This window comes from Peromyscus maniculatus, chromosome 21 (assembly GCF_049852395.1).
Source record: "Peromyscus maniculatus bairdii isolate BWxNUB_F1_BW_parent chromosome 21, HU_Pman_BW_mat_3.1, whole genome shotgun sequence".
Taxonomy (NCBI): Eukaryota; Metazoa; Chordata; class Mammalia; order Rodentia; family Cricetidae; genus Peromyscus; species Peromyscus maniculatus.
Genome location: NC_134872.1, coordinates 20,063,007 through 20,085,150, shown reverse-complemented (window position 1 = coordinate 20,085,150; position 22,144 = coordinate 20,063,007).

Here is a 22,144-nt window from a genome sequence, read left to right as displayed (position 1 = left end):
TTTTGAGGGTGTGTGTTTTGTCTTGCATTTGTGTAATGAATTTTATTTGTGAAGTTTTGGAAAATGATGTGTGTGTGTGTGTGTGTGTGTGTGTGTGTGTGTGTGTGCATGTGTGACAAAAACAGAGACGCTGACGGATGGAGAGAGTGCAATCAGTGCAACTGGACATGGCAAGAGCGTTGCAATCATGAGCTCACAGTAGCTATGACTGCCTGCTTGGGTTCAGAAAAGAAATGAAAAGAGATGCATCATGTGGGTAGGAGGGGATGAGCTGGATGAAGGGGTCAGCAGGAGTCAAGAGTTGGGGGATGAGAGAGGGTAGTGGGATGTGGATGTGACCACAGAGCATTGTAGGAAAGTATCGCCAATGTGCTAATCTTGTAACAATGATGGATCCAGTGCTATGTGAACATGGGCACGTGAGAGGTGTGAGAACCACCACTGAAATCACATGGAGGGGGGGATGTCTGATCTAGAACAGTGTGTCTTAAGCATATGTCCCTGGGTGAGGTTAAGGAACAGCAGAATCCACTGAAGTAACATCTGGACGTTGGTCTGTTTGTCTAAGATGCTTTTGTTTTGAAGGTCAATAGCTCTCAGTTTCTCTGTGGAAATATTATCAGCTATTATCTTAGCATTCTATAAGGGGACCTTTGTGGAGTTCCTGAAGATGATGTGATTTTCCCATCTTCTTATATCTGATTAGAAATTGTAAAAGACCAGATGCAGATCAAACATGGCTAAACAAATGAATCAATGGATAGATGAATGAATGAACGAATGAATGGGTAAACGGGTAACTGTGTCTTTTTCTTTACTCAGATTTTTGAAGGTTTGGCAAAATCAAATAGTGAGCACTTATCAATTGCTGTCAACCACCCCATCAATACTATGCAGGAGGTTTTCAGAGTAGAGACCACTGAGTGTCCTAGATGGGACATAGCACCTATGGAGGGCAGATGTCTTGGTAGAACATGGATAAAGAAATGGTCCAGAAGCACATCTCAGAGTCAACTCTAAATGCACAGTCCAGGGGCTCTGTACCTGTGTCCAAAGACGACAATGCACAGTATTTAAAGTCACCTGGAACAAGACACATTGGGTGTGCTGGACACAGTCTAGGCTCACCCATCCACTACCCAGTAACCTTCTCAGTGAGATGAGACCCTGTGTGTGCAAAGTACTTTGCTCTTAGTGGGCAGTTACTTGGTGAAATAAAAAAGAGAGTCAAAATCTGGAGCTGGTAAGTCCTCAGGGACTGTGGCCATTTGTGTGGTCTTGTATTTTGTGAATTCTGGTCTCTTCACTCATTAAGAAGAAGGAAAATTCTTTTCTCCCCCGAAGAAAAGGTGATGCTACTAGAGGCAATGGAGGGTTGATAATATCAAGAGACTAGCATGGACCGTCATACAAGGATTGGATATTCCACACTGGCATTGGAAACACATGGGAGCCGCAACGTCTTTGCCTCTTAGCAGAATCATTGTGCCCAGGGTGTGGTGGTATTGTGTTCCCCAAAATATTGTGCACCCTAATAAACTTATCTGGGATCAGAGAACAGAAAAACCACAATATTAAACATAGAAGTTAGGCAGTGGTAGCACACGTCTTTAACCCTAGCATTCCAGAGGCAGAAATCCATGTGTTCAAGGATACAGCCAGGCATGATGACACACGCCTTTAATCCCAGGGAGTGATGGTAGAAACCAGAAAGGTATATAAGGCATGAGGACCAGAAACTAGAAGCATTTGGCTGGTTAAGCATTTGGCTGGTTAAGCTTTCAGGCTTTCGAGCAGCACAGTTCAGCTGAGACCCATTCGGATATGAGGACACAGAGGCTTCCAGTCTGAGGAAACAGGATCAGCTGAGGATCCGACCAGGTGAGGTTAGCTATGGCTTGTTCTGGTTCTCTGATCTACCAGTGTTTACCCCAATACCTGGCTCAGGTTTGATTTTATTAATAAGAACTGTTAAGATTCCTGCTACACCAGGGTATCACCCTCTAGATGTGGTTGTTCCACTGCAAGAGTCCCATGATAAGCCACTCCAACAGGAGAAAGATGAATAAGAGTACAAAAGGGAAGCTGGTGGGTCTAATTGCAATGGTAGGATGCCGCTCACCAGCTCTCCAGCCGGCATTTAGACCGAGGACTCACAGGGTGGGTGAACAGCGGCTCTTCATGACTCTTCCATCCAGCAAGATGGAGCTGTATCATGCTTATAAAAACTTTTCTTGAGTTCTTGCCTCAATTTGCATTTTGGAAGCAAGAGAAGGAAAATTCATTTAAAATAGATTATCTGATGACAAGGAGTCAGACTTATGAAAAGAATATTTAAGCTTTATAGCAATGAGAGGAAGAATAAAATACTTTCCTTACTGGAACATAATCTTTGTGAAATTAAACATGTGTAATGATTACTCCAAACATGTCAGAAGTGGAAAAGATGGAAAACATCTCATTCAAGGAAATACGTAAATATATAATTTGACACATGTAACCACAAATCCTATTCATATGCATTACACATTTTTACGCAACTAGATTAATACATTGCTGTGTGGAGACACATAATTGATAGTCAAATATCACTTCAAAATTACTCCCCGAATGAAGTCAGGAGCAGATCAGTAAAATAAAGTTTATATTGTAAACTTCACAGATGTCCAATAGATAATCTTGATGGAATGATAAAATATGCCTTCAACCATTTTAAGGAAATCCATATTTTTTTCATTTTCTTTTGCAACTAAATTAAGCTCAAGTTATGTTTTCTGTTTCTATTTAGATGTGTCTGCCCAGAGAAAGTACTAGACCCAGAAATCAAACCAAGTATAGTGTGCTGGGGAAATAATCAGTTGACTATCCTCCTAGATATTAACCATTTTTTTAAGCAGAGGGACATTGGCCACACTTAACCCCTCTCTTAACATGGCTCTTCTGAGCTACTCCATAAATCACTGAAAGTAGATTTTTAAGTGTCTTTTTGGTTCTAACACAAATAAAATTCCAAATTGTTCCATGAACTAAATCAGCATTCTTAGAGCAATTTATTTTATGCTCCTTCAAAATGGAGACCAGCTCTTGTGAATTTTACAAGGAAAAAAAAATTGATTCAACTCCACTTCAGTTTGCCTTTGAACATGGTCTCAGATTCTCATCCTGTGTAGGGGCATTGTCTGCCGATTTATTTTTCCGAAGAAGTTTTACTGTGATAATTTGATAAGAAATGCTATTTTTTCAAAGGTATTCAGTTATTCCCTTGGTTTCTATTAGGGTAGATAAGCCCTTAGAGTTTTTTTTTAAATGAGTTTACATTTTCATTCCTTTTCTTTGATTCGAATTGAAGGCTTTCTAGTTTGGCTATTTTATCTCTCAGCTCTAGGAAAGCCAGTGTTTAAGGTCTCCCCAAGGCATCCCTGGCTGCATGCCATACCATCTGTAATGTACACATATCTTCACCAATTCCGTCTATCTCAGCTCAGCTAGCTCTGGTAATTTTCTATTACTGGAGTCTTTGAGGAGAAAGGCATTCACTCTCCACTGATTTATCCCTCACTGTTGGTCTTGAACTTGGAATTCAGCTTGCAAGTAATCTAATACAGAAACAACACGTGAAGATTTTTCACAATAAGTTAAGTAACAGAAAGTTCTGGAGCCTATTCATTGCCTTTATTGCAGTGGACTGGCTGAGCACATTTGAACACCCCTGACGGATTGCAGATTTGAATTGAGGGGACTTTAAGAAAGGACAAATGATTCACAATAAGGCTCGTTGTGGCCTCTCTTCTCCAGGCTGCCTTTGCCTCTCTCCAAGATGGTATCAAATTAGTTTCTTTATTTTTTTTCCCTTGTGAAAATTCATGTTTAATTTCCTTTTCTATGACTGTGATAAAAGAAAACACACCTTCCTCTTACCAGTGCATGGTTCCAAAATTTAATTTTTTAAATATAAATACCGTAGATGGATTTTGAAAAACTTTTGTACATACAACACTATCTACATGGGAACTAGTAAGAAGAGGTATGCTTAGTCATAGCAGGAGGTCTCTGGTGCAGGATTTTTGGAGAAGTAGTTCAGTGGAAAGTCGTGAGGGGAAGATACCCATGGTTATAAAATAGACAAGAATTCTGATCTCGGTGCTCACATAGCCAGCTAGGAGATGTTGAGAACCAATGATCTGCGACAGCATCCATTTCTGCCATGGAGTAAAATGGAGACAGCTGTTAAAAAGGCAAACATATCTGGAAAACTTCTCAGGGTGAGCTTTCAATAGTTAGAGGTGAATTTTATGGATTTCCTATATTATTAGTATTATGTTTGTCATTGGACAAGATACAGAAAAGTTAGATGGTATGACTGGAGGTGTAATTCAGTGGCACAGCACTTGCCTAACAGACAACTCTGAGCACTGCAATGAATAAGTAAATAACCAAATAAAAATTAAAAGTCTATTATGGACACATAATAGACTTCATTACCCAATCTTAGTTTCATCAGGCATTTTAAAATTTACTCCTTCAATAAATAATTCCCTTATGCCAAATGTTTCCTTGTGGACCTGGGAGCATCACTGAGCTGAAGTCCATAGCTAGAGTCTGAAAACATGTAGCAACTCAGAGTACAGCTTGTGTTTATCGAACACTTAGCATGCTGGGTGCTGGCCAAGCTCTTTGCTCACATGACCTAGCAGCCCACTGGAGTTTCTTGTTCTGTGGCATTCATGTAGAACTCAGCTGACCTCACAGGGATCCTTTCGGTTTTTCCCCTGAAGTCCTTGCGGGTAGAGATAGTGTTTGCTTTAGCTGTGGTTGTTTTGTTTTTAAGGCGGAGTTAGTTTTTCTGGGAATGTCCATCTGAATGCTTCTCTCTTATACATTATATAAATTCTATATTCTTGCCGTTAGCACTAGATTCCACCTAGGCCCTTGAGCCTTCTGAGGACCAATGCCATAAAAGGAAACAAATAAAGGATTTGTGATTGCAGATACAGAACTGAGCCAGGTATATTCCTCAGCGAAGAAGCTGACATCTCCTTACTTTATGATGGATATCTTTGGTATAGAGACACAGCATTCAGAGTCCACGGAGGATCTCTCACGACCATTGTCCACCCTGCTGCTATGGCCTCCCTCTTGATAGATTTCTTCCCCCACTTCACACACACTCACACCATCTTCCCATACTGAGCTCTCTGCTAAAATTCGTTATTCTATTTAATATCTCAGACTATCATATGAATTCTCTCTGCTAATGGTGTCACGGACTAAATCTGCTCTCTCCTCACATAGTCCTGGGTTGAGAATTGCCTGTCCAGGCTGAGGCCAAAGAAACGCCTGCCCATAATGTATCAACATCTGACAGCTGCTTCAGAAAGATCTATATCTTGATGAGTCCCAAGTGTGCATGTGTGTGTATGTGTATATATGAGTGTGCATGTGCGTATATGTATATGCATGTATGTGTGTGCGTGTCTGTGTGTGTATGTGCATGTGTATGTATATATGTGTGTGTATATCTGTGTATGTGCACGTGTATGTATGTGTCTGTGTGTCTATGTATGTGTGTGTATGTGTATGTATGAGTGTGTATGTACATATGTGTGTATGTATGAGTGTGTGTGTGTGTGTGTGCATATGTGTGTGTGTGTGTGTGTGTGTGTGTGTGTGTGTGTGTGTGTGTAGTGTTGGGAGTGTTAGAGGGAATCTAACCATTACCAAAAATCTAAAAGACATTAGAAAATTTTGGAGTTTTACAGTCCACGTTGTGGGCTTACAAATGAGAAGAGATTAATTAGGTAGAAAAAGAATTCAAAACCTAGGGAGCTGTCAGGAGATAGAAAGAAAATCATTTTCTTCCTCCCCCTTTATTCTTTATAACGTACCAACAGCTTGCAAATTCTCTTTTTATTACTATGCAATCAAGGTGCATTGCTTTCTCACAAGACAATTAGTTCTTATTTGTTTGAGTGTGTACTTTATTATTCAAAAGAAAATAGAAGAATTTCTTGTACCAAACATCTCCTACCTAATGCTAATCTGTAATATTCATGTTGGCAGTAGAGAGTTCAGTTTTGTTATATGCTAATAGTGATCACAAATGAGAGAGTTTATCTGTAGCAATTGTGATGATGTCAGGAATAGTGGGACATGTGTGGTGAGCATTCCTCATGGGGTAGATAGCTATGCATCATCTCAAGTCTCCCAGCAACTCTGTAGCACAAGATCCAGTCCATTGTTATTATTATTTCCATTTCTATCTGTGGAAAAGAAAATAAGCTTCGAGAGTGCAATGGTATTCCTAAGACTGCATCAGGGAAATGAGGGGCCCTGCTGTGCCCATGGAAGGAAGGTTAGGAACATCTCCTGGCTGTTCCTGTGTGGTTTGGATGGTTCCTGAGTAGACTAACTGAGGCTATTTAGTATCTATGTGACCAACTGCTGAACTGAACCCAACCCAATATTCTTATTTTATAATTAATCATTTCATTGTAATGTAATAAAGTAGGTAGAAGAAAAGAAAGCACTTGTCATCACTGCTGCAGAAATCAGAGAAATTTGAAGACGTTTCCCTTAAAAAGATTTATTTATGTATATGAGTGTTTACCTGCATGTATGTATGTTTACCACAAGAGTGCAGTGCCCAAGGAGGCCAGAAGAGGGCATCAGAACCCCAAGGACAGGAGTTATAGATGGTTGTGAGCCACATTGTGGCTGTTGGTATAGAACCTGGGCCCTGTGCAAGAACAGTAAATGCTCTTAGCCACTGACATTTTTCCATCCCCAAGAAGTTTCCTTAAGGATGAATAATTAAAAATTAAGAAATCTGAGAGCTGGGAGGTGGCTAGTTCAGTAAATGATCAGGCCTGCAAGAATGAGGGGCTGAGTGCTGATCCCTAGCATCCACCTGAGAATGTCCAAGCCTGTAATCCCAGTGCTGGGAGAGGGAGATGTGAGCTTGCCTGGGCGTTTCTGGCCATCCAGTCTAACAGAATCATTGAGCTCCTGGTTCAATATAAGACATTGTCTCAAAATTAAGGTGAAGGGAGATTGAAAAAGACATCTAAATCTCAGGTTTCCACAGGCACGCACACACTTACACTTATGGAGCTACACGCATGTATATATCACACACCACACATACACACACACATACACACACACATTACACATAGACCATACACACACATCACATACACACATCATATACACATACATCACACACACACACACACACATTACACACACATCTCACACATCACACATACACTTTTACAAAGGAAAGAAACACAGTAAAAAAAAATTCTGAAGAATGGAATATCAAGTGACCTGCTCAAGGTCAAATCGTGAGTGTCACACTCACATTTTCCTTTGTCAGGAGAAGTTAAGTGCTCTAAGAACCTAATTTATGTTAATGTTAGGAGGTCTCTATAAATCTTTCTGCATTAGTTAGATAAATAATTTGCCACTACAATTGTTTTTCAGTAATTTTGTTTGGCTATTTTAGTGTGTGTTTTCCATAATCTCTAATACTGAAATTCCCATCAATTCAGCCCTCCAGATTTTATTAAGTTCTGCATGCTCAGGAAATAACACCATCAAAGTAGAGTTATCTTCACACAAGCAGGACAATTATATTGATATATCATGTGCCGTATTTTAATTTCAAAATTATTGCCTCATTGTTTTCTCCTGGAGCCCAGTTTTATTTCTTTCTTCTTATCATTAAAGGTACAGTGACAGGCAATTCACCCTTTAGAAAAAGGAAAGGGAACAGAAAAGGTTTTCTTTTGAAAAAAAAAATGCAGCTAGAAAAATCTCCCACAGAGCGAATTCCCACAGTGTGATGGAGGATGTAAATTTAGCCCAGCTTGAGTCAAACAATCAAGTTAGGAATTTTAATTTAATGGTTTGTTCCTTTGAATTGTTAGTTGCTCCCCTCATTGTGTAAGTGTTGTTTGAATTGGAGAAAATTAAACTAGAATGTGCTGAATTTACTCCAATCAGGTTACTCTGGGAGTTCTCATTCACAGGCAAAATGATGGGAAGAGGGAAATAATATAAATTGATACACATGCGAAGAGGGTTTATATGATGCCACTCTAATAGTGATCTTATCTTCCCTGAGTACCTTAGAATTTAAATATTTAGTTTTATGGGGCTGCATCATCATCTTAGCAAAATTAATAGACACGGGGGATGATCTTAGTTTCATTTCCATGCAACCTGGGACAATTCTATGTTTTGGGTATGTTGATGAGAAACCTCAGTCCCACCCAGATTCAAGAGGTCTCTAGTCAGCTTGGCCTCACTCACTTGGCTGTGCAAATGAGTGGCCCAGCATAAGACAGGCCAGCCTCAGAACCAAGCATTTTTATAATTTCCTGAATAGGCCAATTGGTCTAATAGGGCTAGATGATTATAGGGCACATGTTTGGAATTATGATTGTAAGATTGGTTAACACAAAACATTCTCCTTGGGAAGTAAGAAAACATCAGAAAAGCCTATCAAGAGGGAAGTAACCTGGCTATAAACCTTGTGTGTGTTTATTCGTGAGGAAGGAAATGTGAAAACTGTGACGTTGGGCAGTGAAATGGGCTCTGGCCATGGAGACTTGGAAACAAGAGCAGGTAGGTGCACTACAGCCACATGCGTTTGTCAGTTTTGGCTCAGAGGGAGCAGAGAGTGTCAGGAACCACATTGCCACTGCTGGAGATGGAGAAGGGATTCGTTCCATTTCCTAGCATGGAGTCTGCATGCGTGAGAATTATCACTATGTCCCACACAGCTGTAATGACTCCCGGTTCCCCTTCCTCAGACCCAACTGTAGTATGAGTTCATGGCCCCTATTTCTGTCCTTTCAAACGATGCTGGTTTGACATAGTCATTCTGAGTACAAATGCTGAGAACACAGTGGCTCGGGATATTTCTGCTGCCATCCTCAAGGTCTCTACAGCAGCGTGGGACTCCCTCGTATTATAGCAAAGAGGATCATGTGACATAAATCTGTCCAATCAGACACCAACGCAAAACCCAGATCATGTTCCCATACCACTTATGATACCCAACAGAAATGCTTTCCTACGTGGCAAATTCTTTCCTCCAGTCTTGTGTTTTTCTGGAATGTGGATGAAATGTTTCATGTAGACTGGCTATTTTGATTCACCGTAGGGTAGACCAGCCATGTTGGTTCATAGGGTCCTGCAGATGACAGGACTTAGGCATGGTGGACCTTTATAGCAGGACATCTGAGCTCTGGACAGATCCCTCCTGGCTTGGTGCATGGAGAGTGATATATGTATTAGCATATTTGTTCACTGCTTGGGACAGTAATTTGGGGAACCACTTTCCACAGCCCTCAGCAAGCAATCAGTAAGCACTGACTTAGTATAGGTGTGGCCGTTTGAATGTCATTGGCCCCCATAAGCTCATGGGGAGTAGCACTATTAGGAGATGTGGCTTTGTTGGAGTAGGTATGTCCTTGTTGGAGGCAGTGTGTGACTGTTTGGATGGGCTTTAAAGTCTCATATATGCTCAAGCCACGCCCAGTACCTCAGACCACTTCCTGTTGCCCGTGAATCAAGATGGAAGAACTCTCAGCTCCTTTTCCAGTATCATGTATGCCCACACACTGCCGTGTCCCACCATGAAGATAATAGATTAAACCTCTGAACATGTAAGCTTGCCAATTAAATGTTTTCCTTTATGAAAAGTTGCTGTGGTCGTGGTGTCTCTTCACAGTAATATAAACCCTAACTAAAACAATAGATTTCTCATGTCATAGAATTCTAACAGGACAGAATTTAGCTGGGTTCTTAGGGGAACTTGTGGTATTGGGGAAGGGTAACATGATGGAGGAAATAATTAATCAACTAACAAATGAATGATCCAGAGAATGATTTGCAATTTGTAGCCAGTGTATTTAACCCCTTAAATTTCCTATATAGAGAATTTCTGCTCTTTAAAAATAAATAAATTTAGCTGGGGGGTGGTGCTGCACACCTTTAATGGCAGCACTCAGGAAACAGAGGCAAGTGGATCTCTGTGAGTTCGAGGCCAGCCTGGTCTACAGAGTGAGATCCAGGATAGGCACCAAAACTACACCAAGAAACCTTGTCTCAAAAAAACCAAAAAATAAAAAAATTAAATAAATTTACCGTAAATTGGCTCCTTTCAATGAACTGTGCCTTTATTTTCATGTAAATAATTAATAATAAATGCATGGTGTATATGTGTGTATGTGTGGTATGCATTCAAATATATGCATGTGTGAATGAGTGTGTGGGGCTCATAGGTCAACTTCAAGTGTCTTCCTCTATTGCTCTCCATTTTATTTTTTAATTCTTTTTTACTTTTAGTGATATATAATTAAATATATATATTTCAGGTGCCCAAAGAGACCAGAGCATCAGATTGCCTGGAACTTGAGTTATAGGCAGTTGTGAGCTGCCCAACATGTGCTGGGAACCCAATTCCAGTTCTCTGCAAAAATAGTTCATGATCTGAACACTGAGCTGTCGCTTTGACTCCTCTGGCTAGTTTTTGAGACAGAGTCTCCTCATTGAACCTGGAGCTGAACTGGCAGGCTAGTGAGACCCTGGGTTCTGCCTATCTTAGCAACTCCAGCCCTAGAGTTACAGACATATGCCACCATCTTGGCTTCTATGTGGGAGATGTCGATCTGCCACTGAGCCATCTCTCCAGCCCCATTCATAACTGTGGTGATATATTGTGTACCCTAATAAACTTGCCTGGGGCTCAGAGGACAGAGCCAGCCACTAGATTAGTCATAGACACCAGACAGTGGTAGCACATACCTTTAATCCCAGTACTGGGAGGCACACATGCCTTTAATCCCAAGAAGTGACGTCTGGGCAGAGAAAGGTATATAAGGTGTGAAGAAACAGGGACTCACTCTCTTTAGGCTGAGGATTTTGTAGAGGTAAGAACTAGTGGCTGGCTGCTTTGCTTCTCTGATCTTTCAGCTTTCACCCTGATATCTGGCTCTGGGTTTTTTTTTTTTTAATTACAAGACCACCTAAGATTCTAACAACACATAACAATTAAATTTTTCCTGGCATTTGAGTTTTATGACTGAACACTATGATTAAAAAAAAAATCCCAATGATTATTACTAGAGGGATAGGCTTTCTCTAAAGCTATTTTGCTTTGTCAACATCATTTTAAACCTTAGGGCATCACAACACTGTTAATAATCAATCTCATTTATTAGATTTGTGTTTCAAAAAAACCCAGTGAGCTCTGTCTTCACTTAGTGTGGATTGGACATAGCTTAAAAATTAGAGTTTATAACTGTCCATAGCAAAGATGACTATCTGACATATACCTGTCCAATCAGACACAAACATAAACCCCAGATCATGTTTCCATACAATTTATTGTACCTAACAGAAATGCCAGCCTAAGTGGCAAATTCTTTCCTCCAGTCTTGTGTTTTTCTGGGATGTGGATGAAGTGTTTCATGTAGACTGGCTATGTTGGTTCATCATAGAGTAGACGGGCCATGCTGGTTCATAAGGTAGCTACCTGTGGATGATACAGCTTAGGTATAGTCCCTAACTGACAGCAAGAGAGAGCCTGGCTGTTAAATGATACCAGGACACAACAGGTAGCCATGGATTTACCATCTCTAGACAGGGAAAAGCCTCCTAAACAGTTGAAACCACTGTTGGGTGGATGGTTCTATTCCTTGTGACTGAACACATCCCACATTTCTTGATGAATCTACTATGTGAATACTAATTGTACTAGGTCCTGTGGGGTTTGTAAAATCTTCCTGGAATTCAAAAGTCCCATGTCTGAGGTGGGGTGGGGGACAAACATAATCTTAGTGTTAGAGGATAATCCTACTGAAGCGGATGCTGAAGGTGGCATCAGAAGAGGTGGATTCTGCTTGAAGAGCCCTAGGAAGTGTTCACGAACTGGGTCTGATAGGTGTTCTATTGCTTCATATCTGTGGTTAGGACTTCTCAGACAAATGGAAACAGAAAATATGTACAGGGCAGAGGGATACCTATGGCAAAGCTGGAGAGGTTCTGTCCGGCTTGAGAATCAGACTCATATAAATCACTCTATGTTTTAAAACATTTTGGTGGGAAACACAGAGGTTCCAGAGTTGGTTTGAACTGGTGGTTTTCACACGGCTTGCCAGTGATGTGAGATGCTCATGTAAATTTGGTCTGGACCCATGCCACAGCTGGCTGTTCTATAATTTGTGCTACTTATTGTGAGTAGTTGTGATTGCTTTGCTCATACGTAACAAACCCAGAGAAAACCACAGTGAAGCCATGCCAGAGGAAGAGAAGCAAACACAGCTTTGTGTTCTTGGGCATTTGGCTTCCTCATTCATTTCCTGGTTTTTAACCTCATAGAAAGTTACAGGTGAACTTGACAGTCGAAATAAACTGGAAAAAATGTGATAACTGTTTCATTTTTGGGGTTTTCTCATCCTCCTAGTTTGTGGCCATCTAGGAATTCCAGGCACAGAGGGTGATGAGAGCTGATACAACTTGATTGACAGGGTTTGGAGATGTACATGTTTCTGGATGACATTCAACTGCATAGAGTCATGGAGATGTCAGCCAGGCTGACTTAGATGTTATACAAGTGGGCACATATTTAGATGTCGCTCTCTGGAGTCTCTGTGAATTCATTGTTAAATTGCACTAGTGAACTTCTGCTGTCAGAGTCTTCTTGCCTTTAAGTCTTCTCTGCTGTGCTTACGTGTTGCTCAAGGAATTTTCAGGCTTCATCTGAACATATCCAAACCATGTATGCACCCACATAATCCCAGGAGTCCAGAAAAAAAAGCTAAACGTCTGGATTCTGGGTACCCCTTTTCTGCAATACATGGTTACTCCCTGGGGGCACCCCTGGAGACTCAAGACCATGTAGTTACGCTACCTCAACATTTTTCTTAAGACTATCCAAGAAATTCTAACAACACTTGAACTAAAGCTCAAGTAGAAAGTCATTTGCTAACCACTGGATAGGGAGGGGACTTGCCCTTCCCTTCCTTGGTTACAAGGATTGGTGAGAGCCCTGTGTCTCCAGAGGGCCACTTCTATCTTTAGGAAGCCTGAGATTTTTCTCTCATTGACATGAGGAATGTTTTTCAGGAGATGGCTTCATGGAAGAACTTGTGTTTAGCAACCCACAAGGCACCACCCTACTCAATATTGACATTTAGCTGGTAATCCCACTCAACTTTTTATTGTCTCATGAGCAAAACTTCTTTCCTTTAAAATGGTGATTAAACTGGTAAGGCTCTCCACCCCCCCAAGATTTACTGATATTACTCCATCTATTGTATTAGGACCCGATTTCAGCTGTAACATCAGCAAAAGAAAAATTTTTTTTAATATATCATAGAAATCAAAGCCCTAAAAGCAAGGGACTGGAAGTAAAACATTACTCCCCAACAATCTGAGTGATGCCTGTTTTCTTGCCTCTTCACCTTCTAGAAGCTACCAGTGTTCCCTGGCTGGTGGGTCCTTCTCCCATCTTTAAAACCAGAAGTGTCACATCTTGTATCTCTTTCTAACTCTGACATTTTTTTGTCTTCCTTTTAGGGTTTTGTTCCTCAGGTCTGCTGCTTTTCATATATGTAACGTCTGTTCTGTCATTGATCGGTCTCATATTCTCAGGCCTCTGGGAATAGGATGTGAACATATTTGGGGAGCCATCATTCCGTGACCACACATGGTGAAATACTATTGGCCATGTGATCTCTGACCAACTTGCCTTTATTACTTCAAACATGGTACAAAGTATTGTCCTTACCCTAGAAGAGCAGAGCTGGACCTAAGCACTTCCTCTGTCTGGGAGAGGAAGTGAGACTTCAGGAGGATTGAGTTAGTGGTGACATCAGCTCACAGTGGACAGCTGGGACCCAAGCACAGTGTGGCTGACTTAAAGTCTGGGGTTTGAACTGGCTAACTGTAAATTCCACAGCTTTCATTCACTATAAATCAGTGATTTTTAAAAACTTACTTTAGCAGTAAAACCTTTGGTTAAATGCAGCCCTACACATGTAACAGATATGCCTCACTTCATCATCTAGGGGTTTGAAACAGGGTCATCTCTCTTTTAATATTCAACTAAAAGAATTCCAGGCTCCATTTTGCTGTCATGAAAATACCTCTGTTTTTTCCTTGGCCTTCTCTCCCCATAACAAGCCTACAAACATTGGGAATGTGTATAATATAAACCTTACAGATTAAAAAAAAATTCCCAAGTAATCACATGCCTTTACCAGGAGCCAAGAACACCACAATGGTTATAGCTGTTGCTGTCATAGGGTCTCACTGATAGAGATACACTGCTGCACATCTGGCAGATGTTTAGACTCTAAGTATAGGAAGTAAAAGGAGACTTTTCCCATAGTGTCAGGCTACCTACCATTAATGATGACCACACTCCTAAGACTCTACCTTGGGACTGCTCTTTCTTGATGTATGCTATAACTTTTTTCCCAACGCAATGACACCCACTGTGTCTGGGGTTCTGATACATGAGAACATTTCTTGTCTCAGAAGTAGATCCCATCTAGAACAGCTGTCTTCTAACATCAGCTTCTAGTCCACGAGATTAAAGAAAGGTCCCTTTGAGTCCAAGGTCTATCCCATTTGATGTTACCAAATAAGTCATTTTTAGAGGTGTTATAAGTAGATTGGGCTGCAGGTGACCAAAGCATCAGGTATTTAGTGTCATGAACAAAAAAAATGTGTCTCTTTCAATGTTTCAGCTTCATCATGCATTGCCTGGTTCCCCAAAGTCAATCTAAGAGGCCTAAAGAATACAGAACCTGAAGACAGAAAGAAGTATCAGACAAAGAGATAGACAGATGATAGATATGATGATAAATAGATAGATAAATAGATGGATGGATAGCTAGCTAGCTAGCTAGATGGATGGATCCATAGATAGATGCTAGATAGATAGATGCTAGATAGATAGATGCTAGATAGATAGATAGATAGATAGATAGATAGATAGATAGATAGATAGATAGATAGACAGACATATAGACAGATAGGTAGGTAGTTAGGTAGGTAGGTAGGTAGGTAGGTAGGTAGGTAGGTAGGTAGATAATGCCCCTTACTGTATAGAGCAGGTCAGATGGCAATGCTTAACTGCAAATTCTTGCTAACATAGAAAGATGCTGATTCTAAAGATCCAGCAGTCTCCATTCCAAATGAGCCACCTGAGGTGATACTAAGAAATCTAGTCCTGGAAAGCTTAATTTAGAAACCAGAGCAAGATGAAATCCCATGACTGAAATCTCTTTAAGTACCACAGCCCCTCACTCTGACTCTCTTTATTGTCAACTTCACCCTCCCCAGCTTGTGTCTTGATGTTGCTGTGGGCCCTTCCAGTTCAACGTTTCTGCAGTTAGCTTTGACCTGCACTTGATTTTGATTCACTTTGCTGTAATTGATTGCTCTGGCATCCTATCAGGAACACCACAGTGGATTCTATGGACATGTCACATCAGGCTCCTACTTAGTGTGGCAGAGTCTCACGGTCTCCTTTCCCTAATGATTTTGGCAGTTCTAGTCAGGTGTCTTATGAGATGACTCTCCATTGAGCATTCTGATGTTTCCCTCATGAGTAGGGCGAAGGGTTGGAGGATGAAGCCTGCAGAGGTAACACTCCATTGTCAGGATGCCATATCAAGGGTCCATTTCAACTACTTGACTTATGGGTGCTTATAATTGACGGGTTCTTTACTACGAACCCCTCTTTCCTTCTTTTCCGCAGCATGCTCTTGGAAAGAAAATCACTCTACACTGAATGACTAGGGGGCCACGCTCCCCACTTGAGGGTTGAGCATCTACATTCACATCTGGAATGCTTCTACAAGGGACACATCTCTTTCTACTCATTTCTTTGGTCATTCATTTGTGTCACTGTAGACTCTCTCATATCTTTCAAGCAGTGTTAATGGGCATATATGTGTGTTTGTATGTGTGTATGCCATTTGTGTGTGAGTACCTGAAGAGGCCACAAGAGGCTGTTGCATCCCTGGGCTGGAGTCGCAGGTGGTTGTGAGCCTCCCAGCATCAATGCTGGGAATTGAACCCAGGTCCGCTGGAAAAGCAACAAGAGCTCTCCTGAGCTGGACCATCTCTCCAGCCTCCTCCATACCTAGTTTCCTCACTGAATCCAAGGCTGTTTTATTCTGTGCTCCAATAGTTCATGCTTTAGTTCTTTGGAATTCTTTCAAGTGGCTGCTATGAAGCTTTTACTCACCCCAAAACCCTGCTGTTATATTAATTAATTAATTAATTAATTAATTAATATTTGGCAATCCTTTGTCTTCTAGCATGACAGAGGCATTAGGCTTATTGTGCTCAAATGTGTAAGCTGGCATTTCTCTAAAGGTTTACAATTCCTTTTGTGGAAGTGACAATATTAAGAACCATGACTCAGAATTTGACCTCTCACTCTACTCCATGTATTGATCTCAAAAATTGCATTTCTAGGTCTTGTGTGCCCACTTGGAAATAAACACTTACAACCTCTTCCTCTTAGGGTTACTCCCAAGGTGAGAATATAATTTGTCTGGGGGCTAGAGAGATGACCCAGGAGCCCAGATTGTTTGCTGCTCTATCAGAGGACACAAGTTCAGTTCCCAGCACCCACAGGGCAGTTCAAACTGTCTGTAACTCCAGAGGATGCTATGTCCTCTTCTGGCCTCTGCAGGCACCAGGTCCACATGTGGTACATATACACCTATGCAGGCAAATGCTCAGACATTAAGAGAAAAATAAACAAATATGTAAAAAATACATGATTTATGCATTTAAATTATATTAATAATATGTTATTTTTATATATGACTTTGTGGAGGCTCTAACTACTCAGGGTCCGAGAATCTGAGTTTGCTTTACCCAGCAGGGCTATTTAGGGGATGATTTGACCATGGGTGTGGTTCCCAGGTGTTTGGAAGGGTCTACACTTGGCTGTGTGGTGTGCTTTGATATAGCAAGGGGGATGTCTTTTACCTCGCTTCTTGGCATGTTATGAAAAGCCCCTTTGAATAAATGGAAAAGGCCATTGGGTATTGACCCAGGTCCTCCTGAAGCTATCCTGTGTTTCCTCTCATGGTCTAGGTCTCTTTCTACCTGATAGTTTCTTATCCCTCTCTCCTCCTCATAGGAACCCTTGAAAAGGTGGAAGCTGGCCTCCCACATGATATATAATAATTCATTAGAGTATAATTAACTCTATAATTGTTTTTAAGCTCCAGTCTGCATTTAAATTTCTTGCAGAGCACCCACACGCAAATAAAACACTAGAAATGGCAATTATTTTTATTACAAAATTATCTCACAAAATTTTATTACAAATTTCATAATTACTCATACTCTATGCAATCTTACATCCCACAAAATGAATATCCTTTTACTATAAGAACTGTATGGACTAATAAATAAAACTTACCACAATTTACATTGACGCTAAAGAGAGAACCAATACTTAGGCACTGGCATGCTCTGATTTATTATATCAATTCATGGGTGTGCATTCATATAATGATGAATATATGTATGCATAATACGCAAGTATGCACCTATTTGCACACATCTATCTGTATATACCTATACACATGCAGAGGACCTACTCATACAAGTAGCCAGAATGAGGTCCTAACTGGGACAGCGGTAACATCAAGGTGACGGGTGATGAAAATCCCACCAACTGGTACCTTGAGCATTTGGCCTCTCCATCCCTTGTGAAAGCAGGTGCCTTTTCAGATGAGGACCTGCAAACTTCCCCTGACTCACAAACCCCTTTAAACAACTCTCTAAGGGACAGGGGGGGATAGCTGAACTGGAAAAGCACTTTCTGTACAAGTGAGGACCCGAGTTCCGTTCCAAGTACGAAGGAGAAAGACAGATAGCCTGGTGGTGTGGGCTTCTAAGCACATCACTGGGGAGATGGGCGGTGGAGACTGGCAAACCAGCCATGCACAGAAGGTAAGCAGAGTCCCTGACATTTCTGGACTTTCTGAAGTGTTGTCCTATGGCTGTGATTCCTGGTGGGTTCTGGTGAAACGGAAGGGCCGGGAACCCACATGCCTGGGGCTGGGTTTCTCGAGCCTCCTTTCCGTGGTGACTCGTTTGTTTTCTGGAGTCGTTTAACACACAAATCAAAAGAGCTTGATCCAGTAATACAGTTCCTTCCCATTCTGATTAGGTACATTTTATTTCAAGTGGTTCTTTTCATGTAAGATCGTGATGTGCCGTTGGGGGCTCCTTTTTGGTTTCCGTGATTTTTCAGACTTATTTTACATGGTTTCTCCTACTCATATTTCTTTCAACTTTGGTGAAGTCGCTTTCCCTGACACCAGTGGTCCCTATTTAAAACGAGTTCACAGGGTACACGGGGTTTACTAAGCCAAAGTTGTGTCTGTGGGAACCCACATCAGTGTGGGATTGGAAGAGTTAACTGAGTTAAGATTCGGTACATTTTTCTGAAGCTCCGCTTAACAATGATTATTTCAAGGTGGCTTTCCTAATGACTTCCAAATGTTTTAATGAGGCTGTTTTTCGTTCTTCTCAAGACTTCTTTCAATTTTTCCCCCTCTTCCCATATTGATTTTCCAGCCACTCTTCTTTCGGCGGCTCTTGGCAAATCTCTCCACATAAACTTTCACAGTTCTGTCCGGAAGTCTCCCTCCACCCCCAAGTCCATTCTCCCTGTCTTCTGGGTGCTCGTCGTCTGAGGAGAATCCACTTGGGGTCTGCTTTCTAGTGTGTTTTCTTGCAACCAAACACCCAGACCAGGGACAAATTTCAAATTTATTATTATTTTTTAAATTTTAAATCTATTTATTTATTTTTGTGTTTTGAGACAGGGTTTTTCCGTGTAGTTTTGGTGGCTGTCCTGGATCTCGCTCTGTAAACCAGGCTGACCTCGGACTCACAGAGATCTGCCTGGTTTTACCTCCCAGGATTAAAGGCCCGTGCCACCACCTTCTGAACTATAATTTTATTTATTTACTGAGAATTTTATAAGCGAGTGTTCTATTTCCATCACTTCTCCTTTCCCCACTCTATCTCCAACTCGTATGGTATCCCTCCTCCTTTCAAATTCATGACCCTTGATTCTCTAATTATAGCTGTTTCATACACACAAACATAGACATATAAATTTATAAATGCAACCTGCTGAGACCCTTTGGTGTTGCTCCTTCGTACACGGGTGTAATGTTGACCACTTGGGACTGGATAAACTATGGGGGTGGGGAGGAGGTTCATCCCTGGGGAAGACTGATTCTTCCTCTCTCAGTAGGATTAATCGCCCTGCAGCTAGGGGTGGGGCCCTGGGAAACTTCCTCCACCCGCAAAGGCGTGTCACCTGGCTTTGCCATCATGTAGGTCTGATTTAGGAAACCATACTGTTGAGATCTCATGGGCGCAGCTCCCTAAGCGTATATAGATTATTTGTGTCTGTATTATTTTAAAATACCGATGGATTAACCCCTCTTTTTGATTGCTATGTGTTTGTTGTTACACGTGGTTCTGGGCTTTATAAGGACATTTTCGTACACATACATCATGTATGTGGGGCATATTCTCTGCAGACCATCTACTCTCCTCATTCTCATCCTTTTCCCTTCTGTTTGCCTCCCCTCACCTCCCTGTCTGTTTTTATGTCTATTTTCATGCTCTATATACATGTATGATTATATGTATAACATCTGGAATCCACAAATGAAGCATGTGATGTTTATATTTTTTTTTAGCCTGGTGTATTTTGCTTAACATAGCAATCTCCAGTTGCAATCATTTTCCAGAAAATGGCATTCTTTTTCAGTTTCACCTGTCCATCTTAGCTGTAACCCTTTCCTGTTGCAATACCATTGCTGAAAGGTCGCTTTGGTGTCAAAGCCATGATAGTTCATAATTTTATCTCATTTTTAAAAAGTGATAAGCTTTAGGAATCTCTTTGGGCACACCTGCCGTCCTTTGGTTCCAGCCTTTCTCTTTGATTCACCCTTTCCCCCTTCCTGTCTCACCGGCCCATCGAGGGGCGTCTTCCCTACTGTATCAGGCACCAGCAGGCAATTAAGTTGCCCAAGGAAGGCAGGGCTGTGACACTTGACACATGCCACAACTTTTGGACAGTTCTGTGTAAAAATATGTTACTAGCCGGTACAAGCTGATGTCAGAGATTAGAGTCAGAATGTAGCTGCCACTCCTTCAGACAGAGGTCCCGTTAGGTCATGATAGACCGTCTCAAGATTTATGGCTTCCTAAGAGGGATGCCAGCTCCCTAGCCTACAGCTGGAAGTGACATTGGTATGCCAGACACTCTTCTCTTTACAAACACCACACCACAGAAGCAGAATCCCTCATTGCATGTAGTGTTCTGTTGTGCCACAAAGCATGTTTTCTATTTTCCCAATGGCAGTTGAAATAAATGAACCCAATGTCCCCTATTTTCTTTGACTGTCTTTGAATCCAGTAACTTATTCTCAATTAGTTAAAAATCCAGATAACTATATATAATTGACTATATTAGATACATAAACATGGAGACATTCTGAATTGTTCTTTGAAATGAAAGAGAATGCATCTTTGTGTGTGTGTGTGTGTGTGTGTGTGTGTGTGTGCGTATGTGTGCGAGTGCGTGCGTGCAAAAAGAATGTACAATTAGGGTAGGTGTCAAGCTCTCAGCAAAACACATCAAATGTGAGAGCATTTGTATAGCGCCCTCTCTGTGCATATTTGGGTATTGAAGCTTATTGGTTGTTTTCCCTAGACTGTATAAATCATATTGGAACGTTCTACCACTCAGTAGGGGGAAGACAAATTAGGAGACTTGTTTCCAAAAGGCTTTCTTAAATTTGGATCCTTGTATAATGTTAATATTAGTTTTCAAGACGAAATTACCATTTTTCATTGTTGTGAAAATACTGTAATAGATAATAAGAAACTGTGTTTTTTTCTTAGGCACCCCAAGGATGAGCAAATCACATAAGAAAATTCTGTCCCCTGCAAGCCGCAGATGTTTTCTCTACACACATCGAAACAAGCATTTTGAAATGTCCATTTGTAACTGATATTTTCTCCTCTGAGCCAGCTGTCTGGCACCCTGTGGGCAGAGGAGCAGGGCTGACTGTGTGGCTAAAATTCTGTATTCAGCACATTCATCAACAGGAGACGATGGAGAATGAAGATGGGAAAAATAAACTTAGAAAATAAAAATCACCGTATATGGGTCTTTGTAGCACGGAGTGGGTTCACAGGCTGTATAGCCCTTGCTGGTTTCTTCACTGACCTAGGGAGGCAATTGACTCGGGCCTAGTTCTCTTCTGCATAAGCCATTCCAAATTCGTCAATAACGTACCTGAATCTGTAGTGGTTTATTAATAAGATTAATTGGCATCACATTGAGAATGGACATCACCTCGGAAGAAAAAGTGGATTTTGTGATGAGAAATAGGGAAACCAAAGTGGGAATGGATATAATCTCAATCTGAAGAAAAGAAAACACTCTACCTGTTCTTCATGATGGGAGCTTTCTCTTCGGCTGAACAAAGGCTCCCAGTTCTACCCCCACCCTACACCATCTTCAGCTCACAAAAATTTTGATTTTTGAATCAAAATCCTCCATGCTTTGCTTACCTTAAAGGGCACATGGAGGGCATATGCATTTTTTTCTTTGTGAAAGTTTATTCTGTCCTGCTTTCATGTAGACAGGAATGACTGTAAGCAATCCTAGTCACTGGGTCCAGCAACAATGAACCTTGTCCTGCGAGGGGATGGGGAACATCAGCTCACTTCATCCACACCCTCACCCCTACCTTTCCAGACTTGCTCTTCCCTTTGTCTTCCCTGACCGGCACTCTCTGCCCCACAACTCTGCAGCTCCTCTCTCCTGCCGCCCTTCAGGGCTGATTGGTGCTGACTTCTGATGGAGCCGAGCCCTTAAGTATGGACCATGTTCTGTCTCAGTCTCTCTCCCTTGATCTATGTTAACTCCCATCTTACTGGATGAGCTGTAGGCTAAATGTGGTCTCCCCATAACCACATCACAATGTGGGGCATGCAACATTAAACCATCACATTGCATCTCCACTACAGGGTTTGATGGGCATGGGTAACC